A 14,289-nucleotide genomic window follows, 5' to 3' on the forward strand; every position below is an offset into this window, starting at 1 on the left:
CATGTTCTCAAAGTGGGAAATAGCTTGAGCCTGTTGCTTAATGTATTCTGGTAAATCCTGAGGGTTGTTGGCAAAGTTCTAGTGGGTGCTTATCACTGTTGAGGGGTCATCCAGCTCCGCTCTAATCATTAGTGGCTCACTGAGTTCTCTGCTCATAATACTGCGGACCTCTGCTGCCCTCTTTTCCTCATGATTCATCCAAGAGGCCATGGCCATAAGTTGGACATATCCTATCACATTGTTGGGATCCCATGCATTCATGTTTGGAAGGGCTAAGTTGTGCAAATAAAACTCTGATAATTTGGCCCTGTCCTCTGATGAACTACTTCCACATAAAGCTGCAAATTGATGATAATTTTGAAATGGAGTGATGCTCCTTTGGGCCAAGGTGTTGATCTGAAACTGCAACCACTAATCCTTAAGGTATAGGGCGTACAATTTGGCAGGCTACCTACACTGCAGAGCTTCCATCGCCCAACTGGCCATGCAGGCCAGTTTGGCCTCCTTTTCTTGTACCTGTTGTTTCAGAGATTGTATCTCTTGGCCTGCTTTCAATTCCTTCTCCTGTAGTTGTCTATTCAGTGTCTTAATTTCAGCCTGCAACCCATCTCTCTTCTGCTGTTCATCAGGGGTTTCTTTGTCTGTTGTGGGCTCCTCCTGTTGTTTTTGTTCTCCCAAGATGTGAGGCCTGTCTTCCTTCTTCTATCCCTGTAGCTGTAGTTGTTGTTTAAGCAGCTCATTTTCTTCCTGTAGCTTGACCCGCTGGCTGCTCTCCACATGCCATACCATAGCCAATTCCCTTCTCGCCTCTTTGAGTTGTTCCTCCAGGGGACCTATATCTGCCACACCCTTGGACTTAGCGATCTTCATCCAAGTGTGGGTCCTCACTCTCTCTTCTTCTAGTGCAAGGAAAAGTGGCACTGTGAATTTTTGGGGAATGATCTTTCCGGCCTCTAAGAAGTTATAGTAGGAGCCCAAGCTAGGCTGGGGGCTAGGTTCCACAATTTTCTCCACCTTTTCTTCCTCCTGTGGTGATTTAGCTGCCTCTCCTTCCATTTCTTTGGTCTCCTTTAGCCTAGCCAGTGTTTCCTGTAGAACAGTCTCAGCATCCTGTAGAGAGGCCTTTGTGTCCAACATTTTCATTCTTTCTCTCCAGGTGGATGTCTTCGGGCTTCCCCGTTCATAGGTGATGGATGCCTTTGAGGGAGACCTCTCCTTTTGTGTAGTTGGGGTGTCTAAAATCGTGATTGGCTCTTTTGACGGTGGCTGGGGTTTTCCAGTCTTTATCCTCATGCTCCTTCTTGCCTTAAAATACATGGAAGGCTCCCTCTTTTGTTTCCCTTTTTGCTTTGGAGATGTGCTTAGGGTAGCCAGCACAGCTGTTGCCTCCCTGGCTAAAATCTCAGGGGATTTTTCCTTTTGTTGCCCTGTCTCCAGACTTCCTGTAGAAAGTCCTGTGCTGACTGTTTTCTGGCTTCTTGTAGAAACTGTTTTCTGGCTTCCTGTAGACACTGTTTTCTGGCTTCCTGTAGAAGCTTTTTCCACTATTTTGGTTTGCTTAGCTGGGGGTTCCTTCCCTGTTAATTTTGATGTGGTTGTCTTGGTTGTGTCCTCACTTGCTTGGACTTTTTCAGTCCTCTCTGCCCTGCTCTACAATCGTTTCTCCCTTGGTGTTTTTGCCTTTGTTCCACCCACAGTTTTGGGCTCAACAGCTTGGCCTTTCCCTCGTTTCTCTTCTTGTTCTTTCTGTGGTGGTCTGTCCCGGGTTTCCTTACCCTTGGCTTTCTCTTCTGCCTCAATGTGCTCCCTTTCCTCACTGCTAGATGAAGTGAGTTCCTCAGCCAGAATTCGAATATCATCATCCTTGGACATGTTGCGGAAAATCTCCCAGAAGAGGGGGACAGTGTAGGTATGGAGGGCATCTTCCACTAGAAGCTTGATAAGCCCATGATGGGCTAGCTGATCTGCTGTCCCTTCCTTCAATTTTGTTCCACACTCAATTAATGATTGTAGGAGGAAATAGGGGATGCTTAACTTTTGTTCTGGGGGTAAATCCATCCTATGTCTGAGTTCACTTAGCAACCAGAAGTGATAACCGTAGACAATACTGAACCGCCCCTCATAGGGAATGTATTTCATGATCTGAAGGCTGACCTCGCTCCAAAAAGGATGTAGGCTGGCTCTCCGGACCCCATTCTTATCTTCTAAAAACTATTCCTCTAGTAGGAAGAATTTTTTCTTGGCTTTTTTGGCCCAATGCCCTCTCCTCTTTGCTCCAGGGTATCCCTAATGGCAGATCAGTAACCCAACTAATGAGTTGTGGGGTAAGCTTTAGGGTCAACCCTCTGAAATTCATAGTGGCCAGTGTCTTTGATTTACGCTACAGGGACATTAAGAATTCTTCTGTTACCTCATTGTCATTACCTTGAATTCTGTCACAAAAGGTCATCCAATTGGCACGGGTGAATAGGTTCGCCACCTCGGGAGTTTCACACAATTTTCTGGAATCTGAGGGTTCCTTCCTGATAAACCCTCCTGGCATGGTGAGAGTGCCCTGTTTCAATGCTCCAAGCAGAAAGGGACTGCTGTTTTATGGTTTCTTCTTTCGATCCTCAGGACAGGATTTCTCAGGTGTTTGTATTTCAACTTTGCACCAATTCCCTGGTTCTAATGCTTTTGCTGCCCAAAACTTGACTGTCACAAGGGAATTAGGCTCCCACAGACAGAGTGCAGAGCTTAATTTTCATCCCCAGCATGCATACAACCACATAAAATTCACATTCTTCATGCACAAGTTAACCCTCACAGTGGTTTATCATTTCTAGCAGAGGAATTTCTTAACAGGAACTGTGGAGGAGAATTTGACGCAGAACCAACTGAAACATTCCGTGTAACACACAGGAAAACTACTATTCTTGACCCACAGGCAGACTTGCCTCTAATTCTCCTACTCCAGACAGTTCAATTCACCACCTTTCAATATATACCATGCAGGGAAGAGTGGTTTTCGAGCCTACCTCTTTCGGGACTCCGAATTTGTCGAAGAAAAATCCATTTGCTCTACTCCGGAAGGCTATGCTGTATTTCCTGTAGAGCCTCTTCCTGTAGAATGCTTTGCCGGCTTCTGGAGGATGTCACGGCGCTTCTGAACGAGCCTGGGACGCGGGAGGATTTTGAAACAGGCCGAGAAGCTCGGGCTAACAGACTGCGGAGGAGGAGGACGCATACTTCGCTGAGAACGGTTGCAAGTGTAAATGACAGCGGTTAACGTGAGTTCTTCGGCCAAGCATTTTTGAATTACGGTGCAATTCATGGCGAGGGGGTGAGGTGGCCAGGCCGATCCGTTAGCCAATGTCACGGCCATCATTCCTCTGCATGTCTCTGACCACCATTACCTTTCCTCTGTCATTAACCGCCACCACCACTGCCAATCCCACCGATTCTCCCCGACTGGACACTTCCCACGTGTCGGCTGCACATCTCTTTGGCGAATTCGAATGTAATCGAGCTCATTCGGATCCCACGAGGCCATTCGACTGATTGTGAGTGGTCAGTTGACTGGCCACCGAATTTGTTCAATCCGAACCATTCACAGACATGCAGTTTTCAGAACATAGTCTATGCAATTTGACGAATAAGGTTAGACTGTGGCCGTGGACATGTTCTATAGGCTTTAGGACTTGGAACGACGGCTTTGCTCACTGCTGCTTCATGCACAGGTGCTGGAACTCCTTCTTTCATTGGTTGATGTTGTATGCACGGCTTTGGAACCCGATCCTCTGGTTGTAAACGCTGCATGCACAGGCTCTGTTTGATTTCAGCTGTCGAGGAGGTGTTCACGTCCAAGTGGAGTTTTTTATGTCCCCTGTGTCGATTTTAGCTGCTACTGACTCCAGAGTATGTGCTCCAGACGGATCAGCTGCTACAGGATTCCTGTAGGATATCCTGTAGCTGCTTCTCCTCCTAGGATGCATGCTTAAACGAGCAGGGTTTTATTCGCTGATGAAGAGTCCTGATGGAGCTTTGACAGGTAGAGTGTGTGAGCCTTTGTGTGCTTGATTTGTCACTTGGGAAAAAAAATTCCAATCTGAGAAAAACAGTATTTCTTGCATGACTGCAGGAACACATAACCAGATTGTTGCAATGGCGGTGGGAAGAGATGAAACAGGTGATGGATGGAAGAGAGGGGTGGTTGCAGGCCTAATCAACAGACTTCAAGCTTCAAATCCCTTTCCAAAATCGAATTTGGCCTGCCTGAAGGCTCTACAGGATGTTTCCTGTAGAAATGCAGAACTTCCTGTAGAAAGCCCCAAAACTTCCTGTAGAAAGCTCAAAACTTCCTGTAGGAGGTTGAATCTCGACCCGAATGTGTTCAAATCCTAGGAAAAGTGAGTGGCTATGGAGGGAGTGTCTGTAAGGATGTCCTGTAGCCTGGTACGGACCCCTGTCCTCGTTTTGCATGACCTTCTTTATCTGCAATGTATTCCCTGCAACCTATAATAATTTTCTGGAGATTAGACCTGTTTCTTTTTCTTTTTCTCTTTTTTTTCTTTTTTCTCTTTTTTCTTCTTTTTTTTTTTTTTTTTTTTTGAGAGACAGCAAGGGCGCCTCCATGAGGTTTTCACCCCCACTATCTACCCTGGGCGCCTCAGAGAGGTTTTCACCCAAGGATCCTTTTTTTTTTATTCCATTTCTTTATTTTCTGAGAGACAGCTGGGGCACCTCCATGAGGTTTTCACCCTCACTGTCTGCCCTGGGCGCCTCAGAGAGGTTTTCACCCAGGGATCTTTTTTTATTCCCTTTTTTTTTTTTTTTTTGATGATCAAGGTGTGGGCAGAATAGAGGCAAAACCCTGCTCCACTACCAGCACTGATTTTTCCAAAGTTTCAATGAACTCCTGCCTCGAAAGGGGTTTCCTATAAATTTTCAATCGATGCCCATTGACAAGCATGGGGATGGCTTCTTCATCAATGGTCCTGATCAGGACTGAACCATTATCATTGCATTTCTCCACTGTATATGGTCCTAACCATCTTGTCCTCAGCTTTCCTTTAAAATCCTTGTATCTTGAGTCATACAGCAGCGCCCAATCTCCTGGCTGGAATTGCTTTTCATTAAGGTGTCGGTCATGCCATATCTTCCTCTGGAGTTGAACTACTTCTGAGTGGAGGAGGGCCTGCATTCACTGTTCATCTAATCCATTCAGCTGCAATAATCTTTCACGTTGAGCATGGCTGAGATCTAAGTCTAGCTGAGCTGCCATCCTCAATGTATTGTACTCGAACTCTATGGACAACAAAGCTTTCTTCCCGTAGACCAGCTCATAAGGTGTGAAACCTGTTGTAGTCTTCCAAGTGGTGTTGTAGGCCCAGGTGGCCTCAACCAGGCGATTTGTCCAATCTTTTTTGCTGCTGCTCACCACCTTAGTCAAAATCCCTTCCAATGCTCTATTAGTGACTTCCACCTGCCCATTTGCTTGTCGATGATATGGGGTGGAAGTCCTGTGCTTGATCTTGTGATGAGCGAGCAAGTCCTCAATCAGGTTGGAGGTGAACTGGCTTCCTTGATCGGTGACTAACTCTCTTGGATAGCCAAACTTGTAGAAGATGTTTTCCCTTAAAAACTTAGCCACCTTTTCTTCTGTTGCTGCTTTGATTGCCTTTGTTTCTACCCACTTTGTCAGATAGTCGGTGCACACAATGATGTAAGACCTTTGCTTTGAAGGAGGGTTGATAGGACCCACAAAATCCATGCCCCACTTCTCAAATGGCTCAAAGGTCACTTGAGGTTGGAGAGGCATTTCATCCCTTGGAGTCGGTTTCCCCATCCTCTGACATCGGTCACATAGGTTGATGTATCTTTTGACATCTTGGTGAAGAGGAAGCCAATAGTAGCCTGCCTATAGAATTTTGAAGGCAGTCCTTTTTGCTGCAAAGTGGCCTCCACAAGGTCCGTCATGACAGGTTAGGAGGATGTCAAAGACTTCCTCCTCCATAACACAACACCTCAAGATCTGATCTGGGCCAAGTTTAAACAGGTTGCCCTCGATCCAAGTGAACGAGGCACTCTTCCTCACAATTTTTCTCTTCTCCTTTGAGGATAGATGTGGAGGGAACTGTGCTGAGACCAAGTAATTTGCTATATCAACAAACCATGGAGAGAGTACTGAGATAGCAAACAGGTGTTCATCTGGCATCTAGTCATCCACTGTCCCTTCTTCACCTGCAGGCAAATCCAATCTAGACAAGAAGTCAGCAACAACATTTTCCTTACCTGGCTTGTCGACAATAGTCAAATCAAATTGCTGCAACAAAAGTAACCATATAATGATACGAGCATTTACATCAGGCTTATTCATTAAGTATCTAATCGCAACATGATCAATGTGTACGAATGTTTGATAACTAGTGATGTAGTGTCTGAACTTGTTTAGGGAATGGACTACAGCTAGGAACTCTTTCTCGGTTACAGTATAGTTCATTTCTGCCTTGGACAGGTTTTTGCTAACGAAGTATATGGCATATGGTAGTTTCTCCTCAACTTGTCCTAAGGCTGCCCCTATGGCTTTGTTCGATGCATCAGTGTGGATGTGGAAAGGTAGGGCCCAGTTTGGACTTCTTAAGATCGGGGTAGACACTAGTTTATCTTTCAACTCATCCAGAGCCCCTTGACAGTCGTCAGTCCATTTAAACTCAACATCTTTCCCTAAGAGACCAAACAATGGCGAGGCTAACTTACTGAAATCTTTAATGAATCTTCTATAATATCTTGCTAAGCCTAGGAAACTCCGAACATCTCTCACCTTTTGAGGAGGTGGGACCTTCTGGATGATAGCAATCTTGTTAGGATCCACCTGTAATCCTTGCCGAGAAATGGTATGACCTAGCACGGTCCCTTCAGTCATCAGGAATTCACATTTCTCGAGACAGAGGGACAGGTTCATCTCAATGCACTTGGTTAGAACTTTTCCCAGATTAGTCAATGCTTCTTGGAAGTTGGACCCATACGGAGTAAAGTCATCCATATAGATTTCTACTGAATCACGGACCAACTCAGAAAATATGCTCAATACCGCTCTCTAGAAAGTGGCAGGAGCGTTTCATAGCCCAAAGGGAAGGATTTGGTAGGCAAAGGTACCCCATGGACAAGTGAAGGTGGTTTTATCTTGGTCCTCTGGGCTTATTTGGATCTGGTTATACCCGCTGAACCCATCTAGGAAAGAGAAGAACTTCTTCCCTGCCAGTCCATCCAACACTTGATCTATGAAAGGCAAAGGGAAATGGTCTTTCTTGGTGGCTTTGTTAAGTTCTCGGTAATCTACACAGATTCTCCACTTCCCGTTCTTCTTGGGCACAAGCACTAGAGGTGAGACCCACTCACTATCGGAGATGGGGTAGATGAATCCTGCATCCAACAATTTTTGCAATTCTTCTTTGACAATGTCTTTAAGGGTTGGATTCATTCTCCTCTGAGGCTGCCTGACTAGTTTACAATCTTCTTTAATGTAAATGTGATGGGTACAGACCGAAGGGTGGACTCCTTTCATCTCCTTATAGCTCCAAGCGAAAGCATCCAGATGATTGTTCAGTAAGCTACACAGCTCCTTCTCCTGGGAGGGAGATAGGGAGGAGTTGATCTTTAAAGTTCTTTCGGGGCCAAACTCCACATTCTTAACTCTAGGAGAGGTCGGATCAGTCACACAAAGGTCCACGAAAGTGTTGGCTTGGGTACCCTCCACCAACTCTTCTAAGGACTGTGCACTGGGAGGTGGATTTTGAATCAAATTCTCAATCAACTCATCCTTGGTTTGAAGACCTCCCCTGGTGGTTTCTACTGTGCGCAATGGTGCAGAGTAGACCTCATCCTCATCTCCCTCTTCCAACCAGAGTGGTAAGTCATGTTCTAGCAGAGGTTGGGCAGGAGGGTATAGGACTAGATGCTTGGACATAGGCCCATTCTTGATGGTCATGCTTCCAGCTCGAAAACTGATGTAAGCATCCGCAGTGGCTAACCAAGGCCTTCCCAAAATGAGGGGGTATCCAGTGAGCTTTGCCTTTGGCTGAAGGACCAAGAAATCCGAAGGGTACTCCCAAGAGTCAACAGAGACCAAGACATCTTCCACAATCCCTTCGAGAGTCACGGTGGAGCGATTTGCTAACTGCAGGATTGTCAAGGTCTTCCTTAAGGAACTCTGAAGGTTGAGTTTAAGCATGGTGTCCCTGGTCATCACATTAATGGCAGCCCCTAGATCAATCAAGGTATGGGGGATTATGGTGCCATTGATGTGGACATCAACTACAGGACTCCCAGGGTCTAAATACTTTGGACAAATGACTTGCCCCAACATTAGATCGGACAGTTATCCTATGACATTGATAGTCGGGGCATCTCTCTTTCGCCTGCCTGGGTGCCTGAAACACTTCTCCTTAATCAATTTGTTGTATATTGGTACATCTTTTATGGCCTAGAGAAGTGGTATTTTCACACACAACTGTTTAAGTTCTCCCAGAAGTTCAGTCTCTTCTGGGTTCGGTTGCGTGGTTACTGTTAGTCTCTTAGGAAAGGGTGGAATGGCTTTGGGTTCACTTTCCTGTTTCTCTTCCTCGTCCTCTGGGGGAGGAGGTTGGCGATCTGGAAGGGTCTTCCCAAATCGCAGGTTGATCTCCTGGATCTCCACAGCATAGGTAGGGCATGTTGTCTCCCCAGTGTATACCTGCTGGGCCTGTCGGTTGTTGGGGTTCGGGTTCGGTTGAGCAGGCATCTGGGGTTGTCTTGGAGGAACAGGAGGTAATGGTTACGGCTGAGCTGGTGGTGGAGGCAGAATGGCGGGAGGAGAGTTGTATTGGGGCCTCCACCCCGGTTGAGGTGCATTCCACTGAGGTTGTGGCTGGACATGTGAGTGAAACGAATGAACAGTGGGTTGAGTATGGTATTGAGATGGATAAGACCGCGGAGGAGGTGCGGACTAGGAAGGATGGGCAGGGGGCCCCCAAGAAGGTATGTGAGCAGATTGGTTGGGGCTATAATAAGCTTGGGATGTCCCTTGCATCCCCTGCTGGTAAGGTCTGGGCCCATGCGACCTCCTTTGGTTCAGTGGTTGCCTTAGTCCCTTGGCACATGGATTGAAATCTGGGCAAGGTTGGGCATTGGTTTGTGGGGTGGTTTTCCTCACAAACGAAACATACCTCTACTAAGTGCAATGGACACTCGTTCTTAAGGTGCTTCCTCGTACATCTAAGACAAAAAATGGCCAAATCCCTCTCAGCTTCCTATTTCTTTTTTTGGATTCGGAAAGTATCAAGTTGCATGGCAATGGTCTGTCTCATCTCACTTTTGAGGTCTTCCATCTGATTAGCAAACTCATGCTTGGAGAAGGTGGTACTAGCTGAAAGTGGATTCCCCCTACCTCTTTTCCAGGCTGCCCTAGAGTGGTTTCTAAACACAGTCTTTATGTCCTCATAAGGTAGTTGGTATATGTCTCCTCCGGCTAGCATGTGAAGGGTATCTAGAAGGTCTTCAGGGACTCCTCGGAGCAGAACCAACTTTAGAGATTCAGGGTCAAGTGTGCACCTGGCCCGTTTATAGATGAGTTGGAACCTTTCCTCGTAGTCTTCTAAAGACTCATCATTTCCCATGGTCATCCGAAAGATTCCTCCCTTCGTTTCCTTTGACCTACAGTAGTCCCGGTATTTGTTGTTAAAGGATTGCTGCATCTAAGCCCAAGTGGTGATACTGTTTCCAGGTAACCCCATGAACCAGCGTAATGCTACATCCTTGAGGGTAGAGGGAAAGAGTTTCAACTTTTGCTCATCTTCTACATAGTCATAAGTTCGACAAAGGACAGAAAACTCAAACAAGAAAGCATCAGGGTCTTCAGTGATCAATCCATGGAAATGAGGTAAGGCTGAGGGACTTATGTTCTTCATCTTCATGTGCCCGTTGGTCTCTCGGATAGGGAAGGTACCTTCAATTCCCTCATCATCTTCTCTACTGTTTCTGTTTTCAGCCATGGTCTCAAAAGGAATGTTTTCTTGCTCTTCTTCTGTTATAGGATCTTCGTATATCTCAGGAGCTTCACCTATAGGTTCTTCTGGGTCACTGCCACCAAAGAAGAGAGAAGGGTGACTCAGTGAAGTGGTGGGGGTGTTGGGTAGGAATTTTCCGGTATTATCTCTGTTCCTACGAGGCATGAAAATATTTTTGGTTGCTTTTGCTTTTTTATGCTTGTACCTGCAAAACTGAAACAGATGGAATTGCAACTAACTAAAATCTATTTTGCGGAAATGAAAATGCGGAATTGAAATGAAAGCAGGAAAGGACTAAGCTATTTTGCTAAAATCAAATTGCAGGAATGAAATGCTAGACTACGCTTGCAGAATTGAAATTCTATTCTACGCTTGCAGAATTGAAATTGCGGAATTGAAAGGCTAATCTATGAAAGCAGGAAATGTCTAATTTACTTTTGCAGAAATGAAATTGCAGAATGGAACTAAAATAAACTACTTAGCAGAAGGTTGGAGTAGAAAAAATAGAAGAAAAGTAGCAATCACAAATACTCTGACGCTTCCCCGGCAACGGCGCCAAAAAGAATGGTGGGCTCCAATATTGCAGCAATAATGTTGCAACTCCTAGGACTCCCTTCTTTACTTTTATCAACCCGGTAGTTCGTAACAAACTTGGAAGCGACGGTGATGTATGCACAAGTACTAGCTCTTGTTGCAGCTGTCACTTGGTCAGTTGGCACAAGTCTGCTAGGAGCTTAAGCCAACTTCTATGAGCTCTGAGAAGAAGCTTTTTAACTGATGGACGAAAGCTAACTCAAAGAAGACTGATCTACTTGCAAAAAGAAACTGGGACGCTGAAAGGAAATGTAAACCCTAGCAAACCCTAATTTTACCAGCCAGCCCTACTGATGCAAGAAAGAGGATGCAAGCTACTGAAAGAGATTCTATTGACTTCTAGGAAGGTAGAGTTCATGTGTCTAATCTACTTCTACAGTAACATCTGAAGAAAAAAAACATATTTTTGTATTTTTGAATAAGTTGCCAGAATTATCATGCATGCGATTTAACTGTTTTTGACTGTGCAGAGGTGGATTAGCGAGAGGAAATGCTTGGAGGAGGTCAGGAAGGTTCAGAGAGGGCCTAAGGGGTCCCTAACACCCTTCCAGAGAGTTTCACAGAGTTTGGCTATCAAGAAACCTCATTCGTGAGCTTCTACAGGAAGTCTGCAGGGGTTCTACAGGATGTTCTGGAATTTCTACAGGATGTCTGTAATTTTCTACAGGATGCTCAGAAATGGGATTTTGGAGGATGGATGGAGAGAGAAAGGTGAAGGAGTGAGTATGGGGGTAGGACAGGGGTGTGAGGAGGTCCAGGACTTGGTGGATGGAGCTGAGGAGAGATGAAGATGGCTGGATTTGTTCAAAGAGGAGTGAAGCAATGTTGCACAAAAATTAGGGTTATGTGAGAAAATGTGGCAAACGTGAGGCAAGAATCCATGTTAGGGGATGGAGCAGATGGGATTGATGGAGTATGGGCAGATAGAGAAGTGGTACGGGTGCTCTGCAAGTTGTTTTTCCAACTGAACCAACGAAGACTTGTAAAATCAGAGACCTAGTTACGTTGACCTAATTTGATCTAGCTAATAGTAAAGAGAATGAAAAAAAGTTTATTTGCACTGAAACCATGTATACCAACTATGCAGCGAAGCAATCAAGACTCTGAACATGTAACCAACTTCTGCAAATAAAAATCGAACACTAATGATTGCATGGCGAAGCAAAGACTGTGTTTTTGTTGGCAGCAAGGTCACCTTGATCCCAGCTCCTGATCCCACTGAGGGAGAGGTGAAATCAGAGGTGCTTGATGGCCTTTTTCTGAAGCTTGTCCCTGTTAATAACCTATCAACTCAATCTGAACATCAAAAGTATTTCTAATCATCAACAGTGACCTAGATAATCAGCAAGATTTTAATCTACTTAACAGAAATTATTTTGCAAAGACATAAAAAGCAAATAATAGTACATAAGGAAGCCCTGGCACTTGGGTTGGGCCCAACCCCAAGAGCTACAGGCTCTTATAAAGAACTCAGAGCTGATGCCAAATAGAGCTGCCTTTCATTACCCAAAAATAATCATGTCACAAGAAAGTTATACAATAGTAGCTACAAAAACGAGTTGAGATAATGATAGCACTATAGTGCAAAACCCAACAGTTCCAAAAAGTAAACTACGAAGGCTAAGGACTTCCTATTTATACACTACGAGGGGCCTAGCAGCCCTCCTTAATTTAAGGGACTCGGCTGTTCAAACTACCAGTAAACAGTCACTCTTCCCAAAGTTGCTCGGCTACCTTTAGGATTCGTTTTGGTGGCCTGTTGAGCTCCGAGTTGAGGGTGGAGATTTCGAGGAAGGGACATTTAATGCAAGAGACAACCTCCCTATGAATCCTCACCCTTGTTTCCTTAAGCTTGGCTGTCACCTGGCTCATAATTGCTTGGCTTTGCTCCAAAATTTGTCCAAAAAACCTGAAATAACCACGTATTAGCCTCCTTGGTAAAGTGACCACCCTTATTCATTCAAATAACATAAACATACTCAAAAAACATGCATAATCTATGAAAAATGAAGGATTGATCAAGGACAATTAGGAAAAATGAGCCCAATTAGTTACCCAATTCAGGGCTCATCAGTATTTATCACTGAATTGTTTTTTAGAAAACCTGGGTCTTAGTTTTTCACCACCTCGAATTCCTTTTCATCCTACACCAAGAGGTTATTATCCTTCATTGATCATGTCAAGACAGTCATCTATGTTTTCCCAATCACCGGAAACATTTTTATCCGACAGTCCTTCTGTTCCTTCGGGGTACCAGTCACTCTCTGGTACTTTTTCAGGAGCAACTCCTCAACCGATTGAACAAGTGTTATCATCTGGTAGTAATGGAACTCAAACGTTGAATGCAGAACAAATCCTTATGATGTCTAGTAGTACTCCAAATCCTCAACCTCAAGGTAGTCAATTACCGCCTCGGGGGCAACCTCAAGGTAATCAGTTACCGCCTGGGGGGCAACCCCAAGGTAGTCAGTTACCGCCTGGGGGGCAACCCCAAGGTAGTTAGTTACCGCCTGAAGGGCTACCTCAATTTTTTCAACCTTCAGGACAGTACATACCCCAAGGTCAACCTCAGACTCAGTACATACCCCAAGGTCAACCCCAGTTTTAGTACATACCTCAAGGTCAACCCCAGTTTCAGTACGTGCCTCAGGGTTATCAACCTCAAGGTCAGTACCCAACTCAAGGTTTCCAACTGCCTTCTGGTCAACCATTTTTCAAGGAGCTGGAAATGTACCGCTTAATTATCAACCCTACGTTCAACCAGGTTATGGTCCTCCATATGCACAACCTTTTATGGGTCCATACTCCGGAATGAACATGGTGTGGGATCCGTCTCAAACTCAATAGACTATGCAACCTAATGTGTAGTTACTTAATCAACCTGGACAGCCTTTGGTTTCTGGTTCCACCCAGCAACCTGTCCAACCTACTGTTCAAATCCCTGCATCTGGTACAGTTCAGCAGCCTGGGCCTAGCTCACCTCGTACTCCACCTCAAACTACTACAACTACTACAACTTTTGTTCAACCTACAACACCTGTTTCTGGAGTATCTGTAGCTCTGGTTTCTACTACCCCTGCATCAGTGCAAATTCCTCAAGTCTCTGTGCCACAGTCAGGACCTACGGTTCAAACTTCGGTTCAGATGCCTGTAGGACAAGCTAGTACAATTGCTACAATTGCCACAAGTCAACCACAATTCACATATCAACCGTACCAGGGACAATATCAATTCAGGCCTACTGTACAAAACCCAGTTTATCAGTATCAACCGTATCCTGGCTATACTTATCAATAGCCTCAACAACCCCAGTTTGGTCCAGTTAATCCTGGTTTTCCAGGAGGTTACAACATTCCTAATGCAAATCTGATTCCAGGTTATCCTGGATATCCTCCTCCTGGAATTGGTCTCACTACTAAAGGTTTTTGCGACCCTAACCATCAGTTACCATTTATTGCAACTTTGGATTTACCTGATTTGTCGCGCCTTACGAACGATCCGATTTACTATCTTCCATATTGGCCACCAATGCCTAGTAAGTTGCCTAGTGATATCTCGAAATTCGAGGGTAAGTCAGGAGAGGATCCGTCAAATCATGTTATGACTTATCACCTTTGGTGTGCATCTAATTCCATCATTGATGATTCAATTCGATTGCGTCTTTTTCAAC

Source organism: Pinus tabuliformis, chromosome 3_2 (genome assembly GCF_031772625.1).
Source record: "Pinus tabuliformis cultivar Carrire ecotype Pingquan chromosome 3_2, CPIR1, whole genome shotgun sequence".
Classification (NCBI taxonomy): domain Eukaryota; kingdom Viridiplantae; phylum Streptophyta; class Pinopsida; order Pinales; family Pinaceae; genus Pinus; species Pinus tabuliformis.